General features: G+C 43.2%; 2 protein-coding genes across 2 annotated transcripts in view; one reads left to right on the top strand and one right to left on the bottom strand.

Moving 5' to 3' along the window:
* The window catches only part of LOC137413198 (15-hydroxyprostaglandin dehydrogenase [NAD(+)]), a 519,074-nt gene that overhangs the window by 29,733 nt on the left and 465,246 nt on the right, over positions 1–24,095 (bottom strand). The window lies entirely within an intron of this gene.
* LOC144889836 (uncharacterized) overlaps positions 5,388–24,095 on the top strand; it is a 37,581-nt gene continuing 18,873 nt past the window's right edge. Inside the window, exons 1-3 of the mRNA XM_078771039.1 lie at positions 5,388–5,554; positions 6,134–6,329; positions 20,791–20,941. The gene's annotated coding sequence lies outside the window, so the exon portion shown is untranslated. The remainder of the gene's footprint in view (positions 5,555–6,133; positions 6,330–20,790; positions 20,942–24,095) is intronic.

The following is a 24,095-nucleotide window of genomic DNA, read 5'->3' as shown; positions in this document are numbered from 1 at the left end:
ACAGTAAGCCCACTAAATATGATAATGTCATTATGAGAAATAAAGATACTTTGAAGGAACACGTCGTTTGGTGCAGCTTGTACGTACACATTTCTAATGATCGTCTGGTTATTTAACTCCCTCCTGGTTATTGTCCCCCGTCGCACCGCGGAGCAAAAGGGGGACTATGGTTTTCCCCTCCGTCCGTGCATGCATTCGTGCGTAAGCGAAGGACCGAATTCTAATTTGGTGTGTGGGTGCAACCCACGTCAAAATCCAAGATGGCCGCCGCCATGTATGTCTGACGCCATGTATGTCTGAACATTGTGAGCGGAATATCTTGAAAAATAAGCGAAGTACCAACTTCTAATCTGGTGTGTGGGTGTATCTAGGCATAAGGAAGAACGCTATTGAAAATTGGGTCGTCAAGTAAAATCCAAGATGGCCGCCACCATATATATGTCTGAACCTTGTGAGCGGAATATCTTAGGTAATCATCCACTGTAAAAGAAAAAACCTGGGAAGACTACATTGCATACTTCGAAAGGTATTTCATTTGATATTATGTGTCCACTTATCTACATTCATTTGTCTTCTAATACATTGTATTACTTTCATTGTACTATCATTTTCAAACCTTCCATCAAAATTGACTGCTGATAGTCCTTTTTCAGTGTACTACACTTGTTACTCAGAGATTCCAACATCACACCAGAATTGCAACTAAAAATGCCAAGAACCAAACATCAGACTCCTGCAAAAAAAAAGACAATTGCATAAAGCATATATACAGAACATTCGGAAGTCCTTAGTTCCTCAAACCGAGCAAAAAGGGAAGGAAGAACAAATGCAATGTTATATATCAGAGCCACTAACACCAACATTTAAAGACAGTGATATGCCCTTAACTTCAGCATCAACTATATCCAACACAACCATTCCTGAAAGTACACTAATGAATACTTCCTCTTCAAGTCAAGTGCAACCACAACTGTCACTAATTCATGACCAGTCATTTGCAACCCTAAACACTTATGATGTACTCATTGGTGAGATTCCAATTGCTGGTATGGATAAAACTTCATACTTTATGGGATTAATTCCTCCTCGTTTCATATATGGAGCAACAACGAGCAGTGAAGACATTGGCCTATACAAAGTTGACAGTGGCAAAACGTGTACGCAGATACATTATGTTACTGGTCACTATGTCGTTTCACATCAAGACAGTAATAACCACATTACAATATATGATTCACTTTTTTATGAGAAATGTATTCAATCTTTACTACCCCAGTTAAGAACATTGTACTCTACGATATCTGGTGCATCTTCATCTTGCCTTCAAACAATCAAGTACGTCATACCTCAATCACAAGGAAACACTTCAGATTGTGGTCTGTTTGCAGCAGCTAATGCACAATTATTACTGACAGATGTACATCCTCCATCAGTCACTTTACATCAGCACAACCTTAGTCAACATTTCCACCACTGCTTAGTAAATGATGCAGTTACACCTTTTCCCACTCTCGGTATGCTCCACCTCAATATAGGTTCTTATTTCACTCTAGCTAGTCTGTTGGGAGCCGTTGGTGAGGTATGTGGATGGACAAAAGGACCACCGAGGCACTCGGAAACATAGTGGTGGGATGATGAAGTTGGAAAGAGGATTGACGAGAAGAGGAAGAAGTTCAAGGAGTGGCAGAAGGCGAAGGGTACGGGAGCAGAAACAGCAGAGCATGAAAGTTATAAGGCAGCCAGGAAGGCTGCAAAGAAAGAGGTAGCAAAGGCGCAGGAGGCATGTAGGAAAATGTTCGGAGAACGCTTGGATTCGGAAGAGGGTCAGAAAGCAGTATTCAGGATTGCAAAGCAGATAGCGAAAGAGAGGTGTGATGTGATGGGGGTGAGTTGCTTGAAGGATGAAGTGGGACAAATCGTTGTCGACCCAGATGGAATTAAAGGAAGATGGAAAATATATATGGAAATGCTGTTGAATACAGAGAATGAATGGGATGGCAACATAGAGAGTAACCCAGTTTTAGGACCGGCAGAGAAGATAACTGAGAAGGAAGTTGAGGAAGCGATAAAAGCAATGAAGGGTAGAAAAGCGGGAGGGCCGACGGGAGTTGTGGGAGATATGTTGAAGGCAGCAGGAAAGTTGGGGTGTGAAGAGAATGACAGAGATCTGTAATCTGGTGGTGAAAGAAGGCCGCATTCCAGTGGATTGGGAACCGAGTACCCTCGTTCCTCTATACAAGGGGAAAGGTGACCCTCTGGAGTGTGGCTCGTACCGAGCGATAAAGTTATTGGAGCATGGAATGAAGGTATTGGAAAGGGTGTTGGAGAGGCAGATAAGGAAGAAAGTGAAGATCGACGAAATGCAGTTTGGATTCATGCCAGGAAGAGGAACGACAGACGCGCTTTTCATTGTGAGGCAGTTGCAGGAGAAGGACATGGAGAAGAGGAAGAAGTTGTTTCTTGGGTTTGCTGATCTGGAGAAAGCATTCGATCGGGTTCCACGCAAAGTATTGACATGGGCATTGAGGAAGTTAGGAGTGGAGGAATGGTTGATCAGAGTAGTGACGGCAATGTATAAAAGAGCGCACAGCTGTAAGGACGGAGGACGGGAACAGTGGTGAGTTTGAGGTGAAGGTGGGAGACGGGAGTGCATCAGGGGTCGGTACTAAGTCCACTACTATTTGTAGCTGTGATGGAGGTGCTGGCTCAGAACATAAAGGAGGGTTTACCGTGGGAGTTGTTGTATGCAGATGATCTGGTGTTGATTGCGGAAAGTATGGATGGACTGAAGGAAAAGATGAACACGTGGAAGGAATGTATGGAGACAAAAGGTCTGAAGGTGAATATCGGAAAGACGAAGGTGATGGCAAGTGGTAAAGCATGTGGTGAGGTGGAAAGAACTGGGAAGTAGCCCTGTGCTGTGTGTAGGAAGGGTGTCGGAGTGAACTCCATTCAGTGTACAATGTGTGCTGAGTGGGTTCATCAAAAATGTAGTGGTCTGAGAGGGTCATTTACCAGTGTGGCAGCTACATTCAAATGTAAGGTGTGCACAGAGGGAGCTGCAGATGGAGGAAATGTTGAGTTGGATCTTGGAGACGGCGTGAAGCTGGAAGGTGTGAAAACATTTTGCTACCTCGGAGACATGCTGAATGGAGAAGGTGGATCAGACTCGGCAACGGTTGCTCGAGTGAGATGTGCATGGAAGAAGTTTCGGGAATTGAGTGGCGTGCTGATGATGAGGGGAGTGTCGTTGAAGCTGAAGGGAAAGGTGTATGCTGCATGTGTGAGAAGTGTTATGATTTATGGGAGCGAGACATGGGTAATGAACGTAGAGCAGCAACGAAGGTTGGAAAGGGTGGAAATGCAAATGGTTCGACGGATGTGCAGAGTATCGTTGAGAGAGATGAAGACAAATGATGAATTGCGAAAGATGATGGGAATAGAGCCTGTGATTGATGCTGTGAAGAGGAACAGGTTGAGATGGTTTGGTCATGTGTTGAGGAAGGATGAAAGTGACTGGTTGAGAAGAGTGATGGAAATGAATGTAGAAGGAAGTAGAAGACGGGGAAGACCGAGAAAGACTTGGCTAAAGATGGTGGAAGAAGAAATGCGGGCAAGGGGGTTAACAAGGAGAAAAAAAACAAAACAAAAAAAAACAAGGTTAACCCACAGGGTTAACAAGGAGAGATGCAGAAAATAGGGCAAAATGGAGAAGATTGTCATGGGGACCGCAAGGCTAACCCCTGCTCTAGCAGGGAAAATGGCCTTTAAAATGCATGTTGTTGTTGTTGTATTTCACTCAGTACTTTCAGCAACATCAGAAAGACCACAGACAAAAGAGAAAACTTGACCACCATAATGGCGAGAAGCCTGCCAAGATACAAAACACCATGGAATAAAAAACACATAAGTGAAAAATAACACTGAAAAGCATGACGAGAATGTAAACACAAGAACAAAGAAGATTTGTCATTATCAAAGAGATGATCAGAAAAAAGAACACCATAAGGCTCCTAAGACAAGAAAACGAGACAACCCGTCATCAAATTGATTATGAAAAGAAAGTAAAAGAGCAAAAAGTCAATACTGTAACGATGAACAAAACCCCTAATCTCAGAAATGATGAGAAGAAACAACACCATATGGCTCATAACACCAAAAAGAACAAAGCCTGTGATCAGAGTGATCATCAGAAAAAAGCAGAAGACCGTAAAGCCAATACGATAAGAATGAAGACAACCCGTAATCAAAGAGATGATAAGCAGAAAGACCAACACCATAACGCTTATAAGAAAAGAAACGACACAACCAATCAAATTGATTATGAAAATAAAATAAAAGAGCAAAAGGCCAATACGGTAACGATGAAGAAAACCTGTCATCTGAAAGATGATAAGAAAGAAGACGACCGCATGGCTCGTAGCATCACAAACAACCAAGCCCTTTCTTATTTTACTCACTAAGTCCAGCAACATCAGAAAGACCACAGACAACCAGCGTTACGCCTAGGTCCCCCGTCGGGGAAGTGATGTGAATTGACAAAGTGGAAGACGCAGAAAACATGCTACGATATGATATTTCGCTCAAGGTTCAGACATACATGGCGGCGCCCATCTTGGATTTTGACGTGGCGACCCAATTTTCAATAGCGTTCTTCCTGATGCCGAAATACACCCACAAACCAAATTAGAAGTTGGTACTTCGCTTATTTTTCAAGATATTCATCTCACAAGGTTCAGACATACATGGCGGCGGCCATCTTGGATTTTGACGTGGCGACCCAATTTTCAATAGCGTTCTTCCTGATGCTGAGATACACCCACACACCAAATTAAAAGTTGGTACTTCGCTTATTTTTCAAGATATTCATCTCACAAGGTTCAGACATACATGGCGGCGGCCATCTTGGATTTTGACGTGGCGACCCAATTTTAAACAGCCTTCTTGCTTGTGCCTAGATACACCCACACACCAGATTAGAAGTTGGTACTTTGCTTATTTTTCAAGATATTTCGCTCACAAGGTTCAGACATATATATGGTGGCGGCCATCTTGGATTTTGACGTGGCGACCCAATTTTGAATAGCGTTCTTCCTTATGCCGAGATACACCCACACACCAAATTAGAAGTTGGTACTTCGCTTATTTTTCAAGATATTCATCTGAAGGTTCAGACAAACATGGCGGCGGCCATCTTGGATTTTGACGTGGCGACCCAATTTTAAACAGCGTCCTTCCTTGTGCCTAGATCACTGATCTCTATAATAACTGGATGGGTGGACTAATGGTGATTGGCATATTCTCGTTGAGGCAACAGGAAGTGACCTGGCGCCATCTTGACACCCCCAAAACAATCGTTCATTCGACTTGTTGCCTGCTTGCGGACCTGGTGAATGCTGCCATAAAAGCTAGATATTTATTGTAATTTTGGATTGCAAATCAACTCTTTTAAGAATTTTATTGTGACAAGCGACAGGATGCCTGCGTGCGTTTCGTTTGGTTGTACAAACCGCGATGAGCGCAACAAAAGAGAGAAAGGAGTGACTTTCCATCAGTAAGTTTTAAATTTTTTCTTCATGACTGATTTTCAATGTCTGTCGGGCCTTGTCGTCAGGCTCACGTAGCCCTAGCGGACCGCATATTGTGAATTGTCATTGATGAAATATTAACCTGCACAGTGACATTGCCCGGGTCTGCTAGTTCGCTAGGACTAAGTTGACCAGCAATTGTATAATTTATGCACTAAAATGTAATTGTTGACTGTTTATTCATTTGTGGAATGACTCGTTGACAGTGATCTCAATGTATCAGCGTACAGAGGCACATATTAGAGCAGGAAATCCCTGGTCTGTTCTAACTTGTTATAACAGATCTTCAACTCGCAGAACTGCTGTTGATAATCAGGCAAAGAACAAAATAATTTTGGCCTAGCAGCAAACAAAAATACAGACTATAATTTCAAATTTTACTTTTATTTTTATGTCAACCGACAAGTATTGTTTATAGTAAATTTTGTTCTCCCTGTGTGGGAATTCCCATTTTCATTTTATCATGACCGACTATTGTTATATTTCATGACAACATCTGTCAACCAATGCAAGGATGACTTTAACAGAATGTATTTGGCATGCAGGTTCCCACACTGTGATCCAGAAAGGCTACGGAGGTGGGTGTTGAACACAAAGAGGGACAAGTGGCTACCTAATTCAAGATCACGTCTCTGTTCCGACCATTTCACAGACGACAGTTTTGACAGGACTGGTCAAACAGTTCGTCTGAGGCCAAATGCAGTTCCCACCATTTTTGGATTTCCTGACCACCTTCAGAAGGTAAATGCAAATGTCATGATCTCGAGTACATTTTCAACAACAAATTAAGTTTCATGTCTTTTGTCATTTGATGTTAGCTGATGTAATTGCTATCGATTTCACTGCATTACACAAGACGATGTGAATTCAGCAGTCTCAGGATGCCTTCTTGAGACGATTCCAACGCAATCAGCCTTGTGTTTCTATTGTCAATTAGTTCCTGAGATATTACGCAAAATGTGATTCTAAGGTTTTTTGAGATCCTGATCTCGTACAGCTCGTATTATAAAGCACCAGAGCATTTGTAAAGTTGTTCTGGATAGATATATACTGGAATATAATTATTTTTAATATTTAATTTCCAGAAAGCTACAACTCGCAGACAAACCAAATAGTGTAGGCTGTTATGTCATTTCGTGTTTTTTTTTTTGTTAAAAGCAAAATTCCACTTGATTCCTTGTCTTTGGGGTGTCACATGTTCGAAAAAATAGGTTGTTAATTTTTTAAAACGGATTAAGGGTGTCAAATCCAAGATGGCCGCCAAAATATATAAATTCCATTAAAACTGGTATTCTGAACACAGTATGAGGTCCAAATTAATGATAATACCCATAATTTCAATACCAAGGAGTTAAAAAACAATAAATTTCAATATGGCAGTCAAATTCAAAATGGTGGAAAAATCCAAGATGGCCGCCACTTCTTAAATAACCACAGTACAAAAACTTAATGTTCTTGATAACACAAATTGTGAATGATGAAATAGGTCCATTTTGGTGGTAATGCCCACATAAGTAATGCTAGGCCGTTGGGGAAACATGTTACTGATTCGTTGAAATCGGTGGATGCCAGCCATAGTGAGAAATAGTGAGAAAATCCAATATGGCTACCACTGTTTTACACAAAGGTCCACATTGCTATAACAATGATAGCGTAATGTAATTTCCTGTTTGACCATATTTAAATATTCCTGTCTCACAATCATCCGTTTTACCTTACAAGTCGTCGTGTTCATCTCCCACAATGTTCTGAGCTGATTGTTCATTGTTGCTACAGCCGTAGTTCAAACAGCTACAGACCTCTGTGCATGGGAGTTTATTGCTGCGGCAACTACAGGAGTTTCCTTTGCATCTTGATTTGCAGCCACATTTTACCAGCTTAGTCATAGCCTCTGGTGCTGGAGGGTTCAAACACATCACCGGAAGAAATCTATTTTCCTCTGACTTCCATCCGTAGTCAGTGGGAGAAGGAAGGGACGGTTGACTTTCGCATGCCTGCATCCATATCATTGCAATATAATGTGCTCGCAGAATGTGTGGTGTCAATGATCCAGAGGTTGGAGGCAGACTCTCTCCCTCGGCCTGTCGATTTGAGTACAAGAACCATCGTAGTGCATTTACTTTGGTGTGTGTTTTGGATCTGTACAACAAGCAAACGAACCTTTCCAGTTGGTCAATTGCGTTTGGAGAGGGTGTAGCAGCAGATTTGCAAAGTGAAGCAAGTGAATCCAGTATCATATCATCGCAGGACATGAACACCTTCATACACCAGTCCTTTGTCCTGCCGCCAACCTGCCACACATATCTGATCCTGTGAAATAATGAAACCCGAGAATATCTGAGGCGCGGTTAACTCCTAACTTTTCAAAGATAGGTTTGACTGCAATTTTCCTATTCAGTTTTCCTTTTCCGGTAAGGAAATATGTCTCAGCAGGTAGCTGTGGATACATGTGGATCATCAGCAAGAAGACATCGGTATCTGGAGAGTCTATTACAAGCTCTACATCGCCGTTAACTGTTAGGGCATGGAGCAAGAGTAACGTATCCGCTTCTTCATGACCGTGTTTTACCAATTCATCAGGCACACTTACATTGCCTTTTGTCTCAGTGCCGAAGGTTACCATGAACTTCTTCAATTTGTTGGCAGAGCTGTTGCTGTGATCCAGAGTCTTTGCAGCTAAATACTCTATACAAGTTCTGCCTTGGTTTTGACACTTGAAAGGAAGTCCTTCAAGGAAATATTCTGGATCAGTGTACTAGCTTGGATGTGATAGTAGGTCGAGTTTCCCTTTGTTCTCTTTTTTCTCATTTTCTCTTTCAGAGAACTTTCGACGTATCTGTCAAATACCAGTCTTACTTCGTCGTAGTTAGCTGCAATCCTGATAAGCTTTTCAAGAAATGACATGGCAAAATCACTGCATGTTTTCATTTTGTCTGTCTTGGAGATGGAGTTAACGAGGGCCATGCCATCTATGACTACAACTTTAAATTTCTCAGACATGTCGGACATGTCAGTTGAAGCTTCTTGCTCAGGCTGCGCTTCTTGTACTTCAGGCGCCTCGGCTTGGGGTGGTACTTCAGTTTGGGAGTTTTCACTCAATACTTGGTCGCCAGAAACACTTGGTATGGCATTAGCTGGATCGCTTGTGGCTTCTGTTGGGCTAGGTTGCTCCTTGGTAACTAGCGCTTCAAGATGATGAAGGACCTTAGCCTTGTCATATGCTAGGAGAAGTGACCCATCCGAAGCGAAAAGGGCACGTGGAACAATTCCAAATTCATACTTCCCAATACAGTCCTTTAGATCAAGGTCTGGACGGCTTCTTGATGCTACTATAAACCTCTGTAGGAGTCCTCGTTCTTCTTTGACTTTAATGAGTTTGTCACCTGCTTTCACTTTCTTCACTGTGTTGGCACTTTTGAAAGTGCCTATGTTCTTTCTCTTCATTGGATCCCACACTGAAAGTTTTCCTTCTGTAAGGTGTTCTTTGACAAATGTCTGGAACAACTGTTGTCCGATGGCATCGCGGTCTACTATGTCCTTTGTTACCTTTTCATCAATTACTTTCTTGGTAAGGTTACACAGGTCACTCTCATCGGTTACGAATGGGTCTCCATGAACAACAAATACCTGTCAATCTAGCGGAATTTCTCATTACTCGGGTGGACTTTCCGCCTATGATCTCGTGGTGTTGGTCTCTGGTATCAGCACCTTCCATGCCATATTCTCTTTGAAACTCCTCTACTAGATTAGACAAGTCAGGTGCAATCAGGAAGAAACGGTCTAGAGCTCTCTCAATTTGGGTTATTCCAGTAATGCCTCCAATGACCTTGAGTTTGCGGTTCTCCTGCTCAATTCCGTGATCTGGACCTATTGAAGTGAATGCAGCAATCCCCTTCGTCACACAGAAATTCCCTTTCAGGAGTTCTGCCCAGACATCTGGAAAAATTGTTCTGTTTGCTGCATTGTTGACAGGTACAAAGGGAGCAAACGTGCGTAGTTCAGATGGTCGTGAGCAAAGAAGTACTTGATAAGAGCTTCAGTAAGATAAGCTTGATAAGAGCTTGATATTTTGAATTTGACTGCCATATTGAAATTAATTGTTTTTGAACTCCTTGGTATTGAAATTATGGGTACTAGGGCATGCCCGTACTATATATATATCTAAAATTATATCCCCCCCCCTCTATTTACATGAAATGGTTTGGTCCAAAGCGAACGGCTTGCGAGTACGGTGACAATCCCCCCCCTCTATTTACATGAAATGGTTTGGTCCAAAGCGAACGGCTTGCGAGTACGGTGACAATCCCCCCCCTCTATTTACATGAAATGGTTTGGTCCAAAGCGAACGGCTTGCGGAGTTTGGTAAAGAAATCGCCATAGCGTGCACAAACGCGCAGGAAAGCGAAAGAATCGCAAATTAGTTTTAAAACATAGTTTAACGCCAACATAGCGGCAACATAGTTTGCCAACGTGAAATAAATGAATACGCTCTCAAATGTGCTGTCCGAGGCAGAGTCTGTTCGCCACGTTCGGCACACGTGATAGCTCGCTGCTCTCTGATTGGTTGAATCGTTTTTTGGACATAGCTCGGTAACTACTTGTCCGATTAATATGAAACCTTGAAAAGGCACATCCTCAGGTCCCCAGCAATATACCTGGCAAGTTTCAAGTATATCGGACCGGTAGTTGTCGAGAAACAGCGGTCGCATACACACAGACACACACACACACAGAGATTACTGGAATTATAGATAGATTATCATTAATTTGGACCTCATACTGTGTTCAGAATACCAGTTTTAATGGAATTTATATATTTTGGCGGCCATCTTGGATTTGACACCCTTAATCCGTTTAAAAAAATTAACAACCTATTTTTTCGAACATGTGACACCCCAAAGACAAGGAATCAAGTGGAATTTTGCTTTTAACAAAAAAAAAACACGACAGCCATTTTTAAGACATAGCAGCCTACACTAAAAGTCAGGAACGACTGCACCACTGAACCAGGCTCCAGCACAGAGTCCACTCAACCTGATCCAACATCTGAGTCCATGTGCCACCAAGACCACTCCTATGCCACGATGGCATCTCCAAGAAAATTGAAACACAAATTGGATGACGCCAGTGCTCAGCTGCAAAGTTGCAATAAGAAACTAAAACTTGAAAAGCAGAAAACAAGGCGTTTGTTGCAAAAAGTGAATGATATGAGTGTGGTTGTGACATCTTTGCGTGATAAGAACTTGATCACCACAAATTGTGCAGAAATGTTGGAGACAACATTCAGTGGTATTCCAAAAGAAGTCATGAAGAGAATTCTGAGCAATACGAATAAATCTGCATCCTATCCAGAGGAACTAAGATCATTTGCTATGACTCTTCAGTTTTACTCCAGTAAAGCATATGACTATGTGAGAGAGTCTTTTGATTTGGCCTTGCCACATCCACGTCAAATTAGGTCATGGTACAAGGGCATCGAAGGAGATCCAGGTTTCACCAAGGCTGCATTTAATGCCCTACAAATGCGCGCCAAAGACTACGCAAGCCAAGGGAAGGAGGTTGTGTGTGCCATCATGTTTGATGAGATTGCAATTCGCAAGCATGTTGAATTCGCCAATGGAAGATACCATGGATATGTCGACATCGGTAGTGGGAAATTTGATGATTCTACACCGGTGGCAAGAGATGCTCTGGTGTTCATGGCCGTATCGGTGAATGAATCTTGGAAAATACCCTTGGGATATTTCCTCATAGTTGCCATGAATGGCGAGCACCGCGCTAATGTCGTCACGGAATGCTTTCACCGTCTACATGAGGCAGGTGTTCGAGCCGTCTCGCTTACATGTGATGGACCTTCTTGTCACCTGGCCATGATGCGTTGTTTGGGTGCAAAAATCGATGTCACTGCATTGGATCCATCTTTCGCCCATCCAGCTGATCCAACCCAAAGAGTGCATGTGATTCTGGATGCCTGCCACATGTTGAAGCTGTTGCGGAATGCATTGGCAGACGGTGGACTTTTCCAGACCAGTGATTGCAGGACTGTAAGGTGGCAGCACATTGAAGAGTTGAACGCTCTCCAAAAATCCGAAGGACTTCGTCTTGGAAATAAACTGAGGAGTGCTCACATACAGTGGAAGAAGCAGAAGATGAAGGTAAATCTCGCTGCGCAAGTTTTCAGTGCCAGTGTTGCTGATGCATTGCAATACTGCAATGAGGGTCTCCAACTGCCACAGTTCAAGGGATGTGAAGCGACAGTGGAATTTATCAGGCACATCGACAGTGCCTTTGATGTGTTGAACAGCAGAAATCCCCTTGGGAAAGGCTTCAAAGCACCTATGAGGAAAACCAACAAAGACAGATGGTGGAAAATAATGGAAGGAGCCAAAAAATTCCTCCTCAGTCTGAAAGATAGATCAGGCTCTCTGATGCATCTCGGTCCTCGGAAGACAGGGTTCATTGGTTTTATTGTTAGCATGGAGAGCACAATCAACTTGTTCTCTGAACTTGTTGATTCACCAAATGCCCCTCTGACATATCTCCTGACATACAAATTCAGTCAGGATCACATCGAACTATTCTTTGCAGCTGTACGGGCACGAGGTGGCTTCAACAACAATCCCACAGTGAGACAGTTCAAGGCGGCGTATAAGCGCCTTCTGGTCCGACATGCAGTTGTTACGTGGTCCCCTCGGTGACTACCTGGTCTCGGTGACCCCCGGACCGTGAGAGGACCTTCGCCAGAAAGTAGTATTATATAGATGCGCTTTCGCAACGCAATACCTATGAATTCCACCCCAAGAGACACTGATGTTCAAGAATATATTTCCCAAGGGTAATGATACCCAACAATTTCAATGACACAACCACGGAGATTTTCCCCGAGCAATCAACAATACACAACCATCAACAATCTTTCAAGGACAATCAATTCCCTATGAATAAGATGGCCATCTTATGTACGTGTGTCCCGGTGAGTACTCACGACACCCTTTTGGTCTCGGTCCCGCACAATGTCTCTGGGCCCCTCCTGACCAAGATGGTAGTCGGCGTCGCCGCACTCGGGCGGTTGAACGAACCCCGGGTGGACGTCTCCACCGGGCAGGTATCGTACCAGGCCCCGCGGCTGCAGCCTCTCGGGGCTACGCGAAGCGGGTGCGGTAAAGCAAGCCAAAAGCCCCACGCCACTTGCCAGGCGTGCTAGGCCCCAACCTGCGACTCGGACGCGCCTTTTTAGACGGGGCTGCGAACGGTACCAGACGCGGGGTCGATGCACGGCTCCACGTCAACTTGACGTCTCCACCGGGTCGGTACACGTCCCGGTACCTCCTCTCGCCAGACGGGCTTCGGAACGCCGCTTTGTCACGCAGCGCAAGGTCGATGCCACCTTTGGTTCGAGCGGGGCGAGGAAGATCAAGAAGAATACCCGTCCTTTTTTCCTCGTGTCGTTTCCTCTTCCGTTTCCGGTCACTTCCGTTTCCGGCCACTGGTTCAGAAGGGCTCCTGACCCTCCAATCACAACAACCCTTAATATACTACACACGGATAAGCAAAGATCTGAATATTAATTCACATAGATATGTAACACAGTCAAGAACGGAACAGGAAATTGTGCAATCTTGGACAGAACTGATGTTGTCCACATTGACAACGTATCGCAATCCACAGTTAACGTGGCAAGAAAATATGACCTGCTCATCAGAGATCCCACTGCAGATGAACATGATTATGCAGATACACCGAATTTTGAGGAGGTGTCAGAGTACAAAGAAGCTGCGGTCAACTTCATTGCTGGTTTTGTGGTGCGCATGATGCGGAAAAGAACAAGTTGCATGCAGTGCACGAAAGCATTGGGTGCTATCAATGGAGAGAGCCACCAGTTTGTGGCCATGAAGGACCGTGGAGGCCTGGAGAAGGCATCCTCAAGCATCGTCTCCGTATGCATGGAAACTGAGAAATGTTTTCAACGTATGATGAAAATATCGGATGGAAAACTTCCACAAGGTCAAGGAATCTGTTCCGCAGTGGCAAGGAGTGTACTAAAAAACTCATCTGCAATGAATCTTTTTCCTGATCTCCATTCGCACCAGTTCGATACAGCAGTGGAAGACAACCACATCCACAAGCTGGTGACCATGGCTTCATCCTGCTACAGCAAAATAAAGCTTTTCCACATGGGAAAAGAACACACAGAAATTATTACTGGTGATAAAGTGCGAAAGCAAATGTCAAGATTAGTGCTGTTCAAGCATCAGTGAATTGAATCTAGTTGTGTGTTTTGTGCACTGATCTCTATAATAACTAGAGATGAGTGGTTTGCGTCCATGTAGTGTTCATCATTGTGAACTTCAGTATTTTGTGGAACATTAATGTCCACAAGTCCTGTTTATATACTGTCAAATGTGACATGGATGTTGTATATGTTTGTTATTACTTACCTAGTTAATATCGTGACATCATTTTTGCACATGTAATTTTTATTTGCACAAATATTTGGGTTTGTTATTATTGTTTCAGTGAAAGTTGCATCTTGCCAAATTTATTAATAATTCCTATACATGTGTTTTGTAATTACTTTGTTTCATTTTGTAATTGTTGGAATCTCGCTCTTGATGTATTGGTACTATATCTACAAGACAAATTCTTTTGCACAATAAATCATACAATAAATTTGTTATAAATAATAATTAAGTTTTGTTGCTGCATTTTCCAAGATTGTTCAAAAGTATGTTAAAATGCTTGTTTGAATGGCGTTTTAAGCTGAACTTAACCTTGTAATTCACTTCGGATACACTGAATAACAACATCTTCTCAATCCATGTATACATCATTATGATAAATTTTCAGATATCTGACGCTGAATAGAAACCAAAATGCACCTCCTCATTTAACTGAAACTTAGACAATTATTAATGAGGATAACCTGGAGTTGCCAAGAACAAACAACCTATAGTAACCATAACTATTATACACTATATACACCATATGAAGTAGGTGCAATTTATGTTTTAATATAGCACTGGTTCTGTTATGAAACACGTATTTGAATGCGTTGCTAATGAACATCCGCAAAGTGAGTTGGACAGTTCTCACTAAAAGCCTAAAATTTATCCTTCCAAAGCGTTTTGATATTCAAGTATGATTCAAGCGCTATATAAAACATCATATTATATATCTTTTATGTTTATTATAATAATAGTTATTGTCATTTGCATGCAGTGTTTGGTGACGGTCATCGTATAGTTAGTACAAGGCATCGCTCTTTTTGGGGGTTCCAAGATGGCGGCGGTTTTGCATCATCCAATGAGACGTCTCCACCCATCCAGTTATTATAGAGATCAGTGGCCTAGAAACACCCACACACCAAATTAGACGTTGGTACTTCACTTATTTTTCAAGATATTCATCTCACAAGGTTCAGACATACATGGCATCAGACATACATGGCGGTGGCCATCTTGGATTTTGACGTGGGTTGCACCCACACACCAAGTTTGAATGCAGTCCTTCACTTACACACGCCCGCACGCACGCAAACACGCACGCACACACGCACGGACGGACGGACACACGGACGGAGGGGAAAGCCATAGTCCCCCTTTCGCTCTGCGGTGCAACGGGGGACAATAAAAAGTGGAGGTGCAATCTGTAGATAGCGGGGCATTCTGTGAATGAGTGACGTTTCGGTGGCCATTCTTATTGGTGGGTTAATTAAGGTGTTAATTTTATTTTAAGACGTTTTTGTTGGATAAACATAACGACATAATCATATACGTTTGCTCTAATATAATAAGATGGCGGATTTTCTTGAAGGGACCTCCCGTGGTTGGTTTTTTAGCGCGAGGATGGGACGGAAGTGACGTTTGAAGTTGCTTTGGGTTATTTTTATGTACGTCCGTGTTGAACGCACGTTGTGTGCTGCGCTCGCCTTGGGGTAATTTATCCTGATCGGCTCTGGATTGAACTCACTCACTGCCCTTTGAAGAAACCCGCTTCCTGGTCCTTTGGTTCATCATTATTGGGTTTATAATTTGACAATGCACGACACCATTGATGAAAATACGATAATTTTTTGGTTCCAATGCGATCCTTTCACTTTTCAGATCCGGCAGCTATAACACAAACATGGAAGCCATTTACACAGAGTCGATCAACCACGTCTTGGGGTTGAGACGAAACACGATTGTTCTTTAGTTTTTCTAACGCATCCAAACCGTGAAAGTGGAAATTCCTGATCCTCTCATTTTGGTCCTACTAATACATTCCGATAAGGACTTGAGCAGGAAAAAATTTGCATTCTGAATTAATTTGTTTGTTTTCTATTTGTGTTTGGGAGTTTCAGGTGCAGTAGATTAGCGCTGAAGTACTCGCTATGCATTGTGGGCCCTTGCACGTGACCCCTTAATTAACACAGCTGTGTAGTGTTAAGTGATAAGTGATGTGCTAACTTAAGCTGACAGTGGTTTCATTGAAATCCGTTAACAACAGTTTAGATACAGAAGTGAGTGACATTGACCCGGCATGATTTTTATTTCGCTATAAGTTTCTTATAAAAACGTTTATATAAAAGACCTTTCATACATGCTTCAACTAAAGGGTAATGCATGTGCCTTTGTGGGTTTTGTTTGTCTTTCAGGATCTCAGCTTTGCTGTGTATTTTATCCATCTCCCCTGTGTGCATTACTGCCTCTACCCCTTTGACAAAGGTAAACGTGTTACCTCCACCACCGAAGGTGGATGGACGTTGTTTTCACCCGTCTGTCTCTGTCTTATCGAACTCCAAGGGAGTACATTAATGAAATGTGGGTGGGTGTGTGGATGTGTTGAAACACCCCTTTTGAAGATAATTTAGGGGTGCTCATCACAAAAAAATAAGCGTAACGAAAATGGTGGTTCCATCAGCACAATTCTATTTCAATTTAATCAATTTCCTCTATTGCATCGCTGGGTCTTTGAGCTGCCATTTTTTCGGCCTATTCAAATGTGCCTTGCTTGTCTTGTAACATGCCACTGCAGTTTCTGCTCAAACTTTTTCACTCACTCACATCATCTAATGTCTAATCTTCATCCCTACAAATTGCTGTATACAATGGTATTGTCGGTGCTTTATTGTTTTCAAAATAGGAGCTTCGAGGACTTTATGTATTATATGATGCAATTTGCATTGCTTTGTTTGCCCTCAAACGATGCCCTCACACGGACTAATTCAAGTCTATAATTGAAGTGGTGCGATTTAAAAAAGAGAGCAGGAAATCTATATAGTATGACTGATTACATCAGGGCTCCTTCGTTCACCGCTGTTATGTCTGACCTCGTGGCATATATAGAGCCTTGCAAAATCTATATATATAAAACACTGTGTGTGTGTGTGTGTGTGTGTGTGTGTGTGTGTGTGTGTGTGTGTGTGTGTGTGTGTAATGTTACCGATAGACTCCGAAACGGAGAGGCTCACGTGCTTGATATTTGGCATAGACAATAAATAGACATGGCCATCGAGCCTGGGAAGAACATGGCCGACCTAAAAAAAATTATTTCATAATATTTTTTTACCATATTTTTACCTCAGCGCATTTCAGCGAGGAATATTATGCACGGAATCTGAGGCGGTGGCAGAGCAGCACGCCGATTCGCTCAGAGCGATCACGTGATGTTCCTTGCCGCCATAAACTCACAGCAAGTAGCATAGATTTTAGCATGATTAGCATTTAGCATAGATAGTAGCATGTTTCACATATATTTTTTTTCAGTGAGGAATATTATACACGGAATCTGAGCCAGTGGCAGAGCAGCGCGCCGATTCGCTCAGAGCGATCGCGTGATGTTCCTTGCCACCATAATCGAAAAGCGATTGCGTTTTTTCACATTTCAGCGAGGAACATTGCCATTCACACCACATAGGCTCTGAGATATCAAGCCGCCACCTTAACAGTTAAGCCAACACCAGGCATTGTTGCAAACCGAGACATTTTATTTCAGTGCGCCTTACGTTTGAAGAAAAAGTGGAGAGATGAGAGAGAGATGAGAGACCCACACCATATCTCTGAAAGTGAGAGAGGCGGAGGAGCAATGAGGGAAGAGCCCTCTCCCTCTTCCCCCCACAGATCTCCCGATGTCCCTGTTCTCTGCTGCTGTTCTCCCTGTTCTGTGCTTCCCTTTCTCTCCCCATCTTGTCTCCAACTCCCTTTATTGTATGTTTTGTTTGTCCGATTGTTTTTTAAATGTCATTGATGTTAGCTCTTTCACGAGCCTCGATCTTGTATACAAAAAAAAAAAAAAAAAGAAGGTTTTTTTTTCTTTCATCTTTAGATCCATATTTTTTGCCATAACGTAGCGCATTATGGCTCTCTCGAGCTCGAGTTAGCCAATCACCTGGGAGCATGAGGCCACGTTGGCCACGCCCACGACACGACGCAGAGTTGCAATCGTGCGTTTGCGTCGTTTCTTACAACGTGTAAACGTGGTATTTTGTCTACGAGTATTTTGAATTTGGTATTTTGAATTTGTCTACGAGTGAGTGACTGGAAGACTGACTGTGATAAAGGCAATGGCACCGAAGAAAAGAAATTTGTCACGTTCAACCTCCCGAGCAAGGAAAATCGCTGATCGGAGACTCCATGAAACCGATGAAGATACTTTTCACCCATCGACGAGCCAATCAAGAACGTGTCTCTAGATTCAGACAGCGAGAGACAAAAGATGAGACAGAGGCACGTCTAAACGCCAATCAACAACGTCTGGCGAGGGCCAGACAGCGAGAGACAGAAGATGAGACAGAGGCACGTCTGAACGCTTAATCAACAACGTGTGGCGAGGGCCAGACAGCGAGAGACAGAAGATGACAGAGGCACGTCTAAACGCCAATCAACAACGTCTGGCGAGGGCCAGACAGCGAGAGACAGAAGATGAGACAGAGGCACGTCTGAACGCTAATCAACAACGTGTGGCGAGGGCCAGACAGCAGGAGACAGAAGAACAGCGGCAAAACGACAACAACTGGCAACCATCAGGCAGACGGCAGCCGGCCATTGCATGGGAGAAGGCTGCATTCAGTTACAATCCGAACACTGACTACTCCTCAAACGTTGATATTGGCTCCATGTCGTTCACCTGTCAGTTTGGCCATGCCTTGAAATGGAAGGGAGAAACACCAGGAATGTGTTGCAGGGGAGGCAATGTCCTTTTGCCTTCTCTCCAATCTTCACCGGAACCTTTGAAAGAACTACTTCAATCAACTACGACTCAATCCAGACACTTCCTGAAGGAAATCCGTAATTACAACTCTTCATTCCAAATGACTTCATTTGGAGCAGATCGCGTCGTCACTGAGCAAGGATTCATGCCTACATTCAAGGTACAAGGCCAGGTATACCACCTCATTGGCTCTATCCACCCTCAACCAGGTGAGCAACCAAAATTTTTACAAATCTATTTTATGGGTGACCACCGAGAAGAAGCTGCCCGACGAGGACAGAACTTCCCCAACCTACGCTCTGAACTAATCCCCGCCTTACAAGATATGCTCCACTCAAATAATGCGCTGGTCAACAGCTTCAAGTCGACATTGGAGAGAATGCCTTCACCTGATTACAAGGTCGTAATTCGAGCTGACAAACGTCCTCACGGAGAGCACGAACGTCGGTTTAACGAGCCAGTCAACAATGACATTGCAGTTCTCATGGTAGGAGAGCAGTACAACAATCGCGACATCATCCTGCATCTTCGCGACAACAGCACGAAGCGGATTTCGGAGACTCGCCGATTCTATGATGCCCTCCAGTACCCTCTGATTTTCTGGAAAGGACAAGATGGCTATCATTTTGAAATTGAACAAGCTGGCGGCCGGGGAAAGAATATCTGCGAATGACTTCTATACCTTCCACATCATGGTCAGAAAGAATTCCACGAATCATATCCTGCAGTGCCGTGATCTATTCCACCAGTTCATCGTCGACATGTATGCCAAAATCGAAAGTGAGACTCCTCTTTATCCGGCTCCACCAATGTCAACTGAGGGCAGAATCGTACACAAACCTCAGGAATGCTGTCAACAATGACGGAGATGTTCAGAACATGGGACAACTGGTCATCTTGCCATCCACGTTCACCGGAGGTCCCCGATACATGCACGAGCGGACCCAGGATGCGATGGCATACGTACGCAATTACGGTCGCCCGACCTTTTCCTTACCTTCACCTGTAATCCGAAGTGGGAAGAAACTAAGCGAGAGTTGATGATCAACCAGCAGCCAACACATCGCCATGACATTGTCGCAAGGGTATTCCACCAGAAACAGAAGGAACTCATACAGACGATTAAGAAGGGCAAAGTTTTCAGGACTGTCCGATGCTTCATGTACACCATTGAATGGCAGAAACGAGGCCTGCCCCATGCCCACATTCTGGTGTGGCTAGAAGAAAAGATCCACGCTTCCACTGTAGACTCTATCAGTGCTGAACTTCCAAACCCTGATGAGGATCCAGAGCTGTTCAACATCGTCAAAACGCAGATGGTGCATGGCCCTTGCGGCCGGCTGAATCCATCGTCTCCATGTATGAAGGACGGTAAATGCACCAAGCGATATCCTCTGGCATTTCTCAAGGAAACGCAGACTGGTCTGGATGGATATGGTTAGGGGAGTTACGGCTTAATATAGTCAATATAGTTACCGGCCGGACTAAAGCACCAAATTTTCACAGGAGTTAGAACATTGATTTAGGAAGATAATTAGCCTCTCCAAACAACTTTTGGCCCCCTATGAGGCCCACAGTGGCCCGTGCAAGATGATACACTTTGGTCTCCATTTATGGATCAAGGGAAGTAACTCAACTTATCTAAAATGATTTTTAATAAATAGATGATAATGTCTGTGTGCTCTAAAACATATCAGAAATCATAAACATGCATCAAATACCATTTTAGGTGTATAAAACTCTCAAATAGTTATATTTTAACAGTATAATAAATGATTAATATCGAATTATCTCCTTTGGAAGAGCAATAAACCTTTGGAAGAGCAATAAACCTGGAAGAGCAATAAACCTGGAAGAGCAATAAACCTGGAAGAGCAATAAACCTAAATTGTTCCTCCCCTATACGGGTGTTTATGATGACGTTTGATATCTATGTACATAGCATCTAAATATCTGCTTTATGATTAATATAAATGGTATACCTCAACTGTAAACATACTTTTTTTTCCAGGAGGATTCTTTCCCGGCGCATGCATATTGAATCAATCAAGGCCGCCGAAAATCTTCAAGCGTTCTTCTGATAAATCATCCAAAATCAACTGGAATAGGGACTGTCAGGAGCAGGAAACCCAAACATATCGTGGATTATAAATATATGTTCGGTATGTATCCTTATTTTTTTTATTTTTGTAATTGACTTTTAATACTATCGGTTCATATAGGACGCGCTACATGAGTGTCGCCAATGAAAGTAGATTCGTCCCAGCGCCATGTGGCAAACTTAACTAATATTATATTATACCTTATTAACCCATACCTATATTAGCATGGGTTGACCATTGTTTGTACATATATATGGATACCTATATTTTAATCCTTTACTGTTACAGTGATTACAAAATGGATGAGGCCGAGGAAATCGATTGGTCCAGGTGTGTAATCTGCCAAGAATAAAAGAGGGATTTACCCAAATGTCCAAAGAACAGGCAAAACTCAGATTCATTGTCAATATACGCATCGTTTTTAGAGAACGTACAGAAATTTCAAGATCTCGATGCTATGCCCGTTAAAGTTTCATTCTCGAAGGACGTCACCGCAGAAATTCTCCATCAGAACAACGCATGTTGGCACAACTCCTGTCGCCAGCTGTTTACAGACACAATGTTAACACGTGCGGTAAACAAGAAGCGAAAACATGACAACGTCTCTGGTAACGTAGTGAGATCTTCGAAAAGACAGTCCCTCTCCTCGTCTGATACTAAATCAAGCTACAGTACTATCATCACCATGTCTTGTGTATTTTGTTATGAAAACACCAATGAAGATTTACATGAATGTTGTACGCACAATATAGATGTAAGGTTGAGAACGATGGCAAACGAGATTGAGGACACGGATCTTCTAGCCAAACTCGCTGGTGGAGATGTGATAGCCATCGAGGCAAAATACCACTCATCGTGTATGACGAAGTATAAAAATGTGTATCGTTCGCACATACGAAACAGGAACAGGAATGCTGACAGTAGTCATGAACGAGCCAAAGGAAGAGCATTTGTAGAGCTGGTTGACCACATCGAGGAACAAATAATGTCAGAAACAAATATGTTCAGACTCAAAGATCTGTATGATCTTCACCAAAGTAGGCTACAACAATAGGGGTGTGATTACACCACAAACAAAACACGTCTGAAAGAAAAAATTATCGCCCATTTTATGGAATATGGAATTCAGGAACAGACCGTTAATAAGAATGTTTCTAATATTTCCAGATGGAGTGAGAAAACTGATCAAAGAAGCGTTAGAAACACGTGACTACGGTGCCAAAGCACTCATATTTTCCAGAGTTGCTAAAATGTGCAGAAACGAAATTTTCAAAGATACAATAAGCTTTGATGGAAACTTTTCAGAAAATTGCCAAGATATAGCCCCAAACACTAATCTCAATGTTGTTGTATGGTGCCAATTTGAAAGGAGACATATATGAGACACAACCATGCAATACTATCACTCAACTTCTGATCCACAATGGGAAGTCGGCCTAAGCCAAAAGCAGCTTCCTCATCTTCAGCGCCTTCCAAACAACAACATTCTCACTTGCACGAACCGCCCGCTCCTGTATATATAGGATTGAACATTCACACATCAACGAGGAGCAAGACTATGATCGAGAAGTTTGAAAAGTTAGGTGTTAGCATATCATATAAGCGTGTACTAGAAATCGAAAAATCAATTTCTCAAAAACAGCTGGCCCAGTTTGACAGTGATGGTCTAGTACCTCGGTTCTTAACCTGTGGGGCGCGCCCCCCAAGGGGGGCGTGAGCAATGTTCAGAGGGGGCGCGGGACGGCAGTATAAACGTCTAAATAACCCCAAACGGAAATTATAATCCCCCTACTGAAAAAAATTAATTAACCGAAAAGATAGCGCCTTATATAATTCCTAGTTTGTTTCAGTCTCAACTAACACTTTTTTTTCTTCCGACAGATTATTAACTGGAATCTAAGTCAATGGCAATGAGTGCGAAAAAGAGGAAATACCAAGACGAGTACATCAAGTTCGGATTTGTGGCACTTCAAAAGGGTGACGCAGAGGTTCCTCAGTGCGTTATATGTTACAAGACTCTGAGCAATGATGCCATGCGGCCAACACGTTTGGAACGCCACTTGAGGACAACCCATCCTGAACTAGCAGACAAATCACAGGCATTCTTTGTGGCGAAAAGGGAAGCCTTGAAGCGAGCTAAGTTGGACAGCAGTGGGACATTTCGGCAACAGATGTCAAAGATCATTGAGGCGTCCTACGAGATTGCCCTGCTAGTAGCAAAGAACAAGAAGAGCCATACAATCGGAGAGACTCTCATTAAACCGAGTCTACTGCGAGTGGCAGAGCTCATCCTGGGGAAGGATAGTGTGAACAAACTCTCGGCTATCTCCCTGTCGAACGATACCATCAAGGGACGGATCAATGAAATGTCTCAGGACATCAAAGAACAAGTGACTGACCAGATAAGGGCCTCGCCTGTCTTTGCCATCCAATGCGACGAAACGACAGACGTGGCTCAGTGTTCTCAGCTGCTCATGTATGCTCGTTTCATATTAGGTGACAGCGTGAAGGAGGAAATGATATTTTGTCATCCCCTGGAAACTTACACGACAGCAGCGGATGTCTTTGAAGTGGTATCGAAGTTCTTCGAAGAAAATCGACTTTCATGGGACGCGTTGGTAGGTGTTTGCACAGACGAAGCTCCGGCCATGCTTGGCTCGCGTTCGGGTTTCGTTACAAAGGTGAAACAAAAGAGTCCCTCTGCTATTGGTACACACTGCGTTATCCATTGTGAGTCCTTAGCATCTAAGACCCTGCCCCCTGAAATGAGGGATTTCCTGAACCTGGCTATCAAGGTAGTCAACTTTATCAAAGGTGGAGCCTTAAACAGTCGCCTGTTCAAACAGCTGTGCAAGGACTTGGACTGCGATCATCTAAGCCTTGCTTTTCCACACAAACGTGCATTGGCTTTCGAAGGGAAACATGTTGGGGCGAGTCTACGAGCTGAGGGAAGAAGTGGCAACATTCCTAGACGTGCAGCGGAAGGCGGATCTCTACAAAATGTTCCAGTCCCGAGAATGTCAACTGTCTCTAGCTTACCTCGTAGACATCTTCGAAGCACTCAACGGTATCAACCAAAAACTGCAAGGGAAGCACATAAACATTATCACGCAATACGACGCCATTCGAGCCTTCATGGCTAAACTCGACCTCTGGAAATGCCGAATGGAGGCCGGAAACATAGCTTGTTTCCCAAACTTGGACTCTGCCGTTC

The sequence above is a fragment of the Myxine glutinosa genome, chromosome 1, assembly GCF_964187855.1.
Source record: "Myxine glutinosa chromosome 1, kmMyxGlut1.1, whole genome shotgun sequence".
NCBI lineage: Eukaryota > Metazoa > Chordata > Myxini > Myxiniformes > Myxinidae > Myxine > Myxine glutinosa.
Note: the sequence above shows the minus strand (reverse complement) of the source record. Positions and strands in the feature narration are given on the sequence as shown.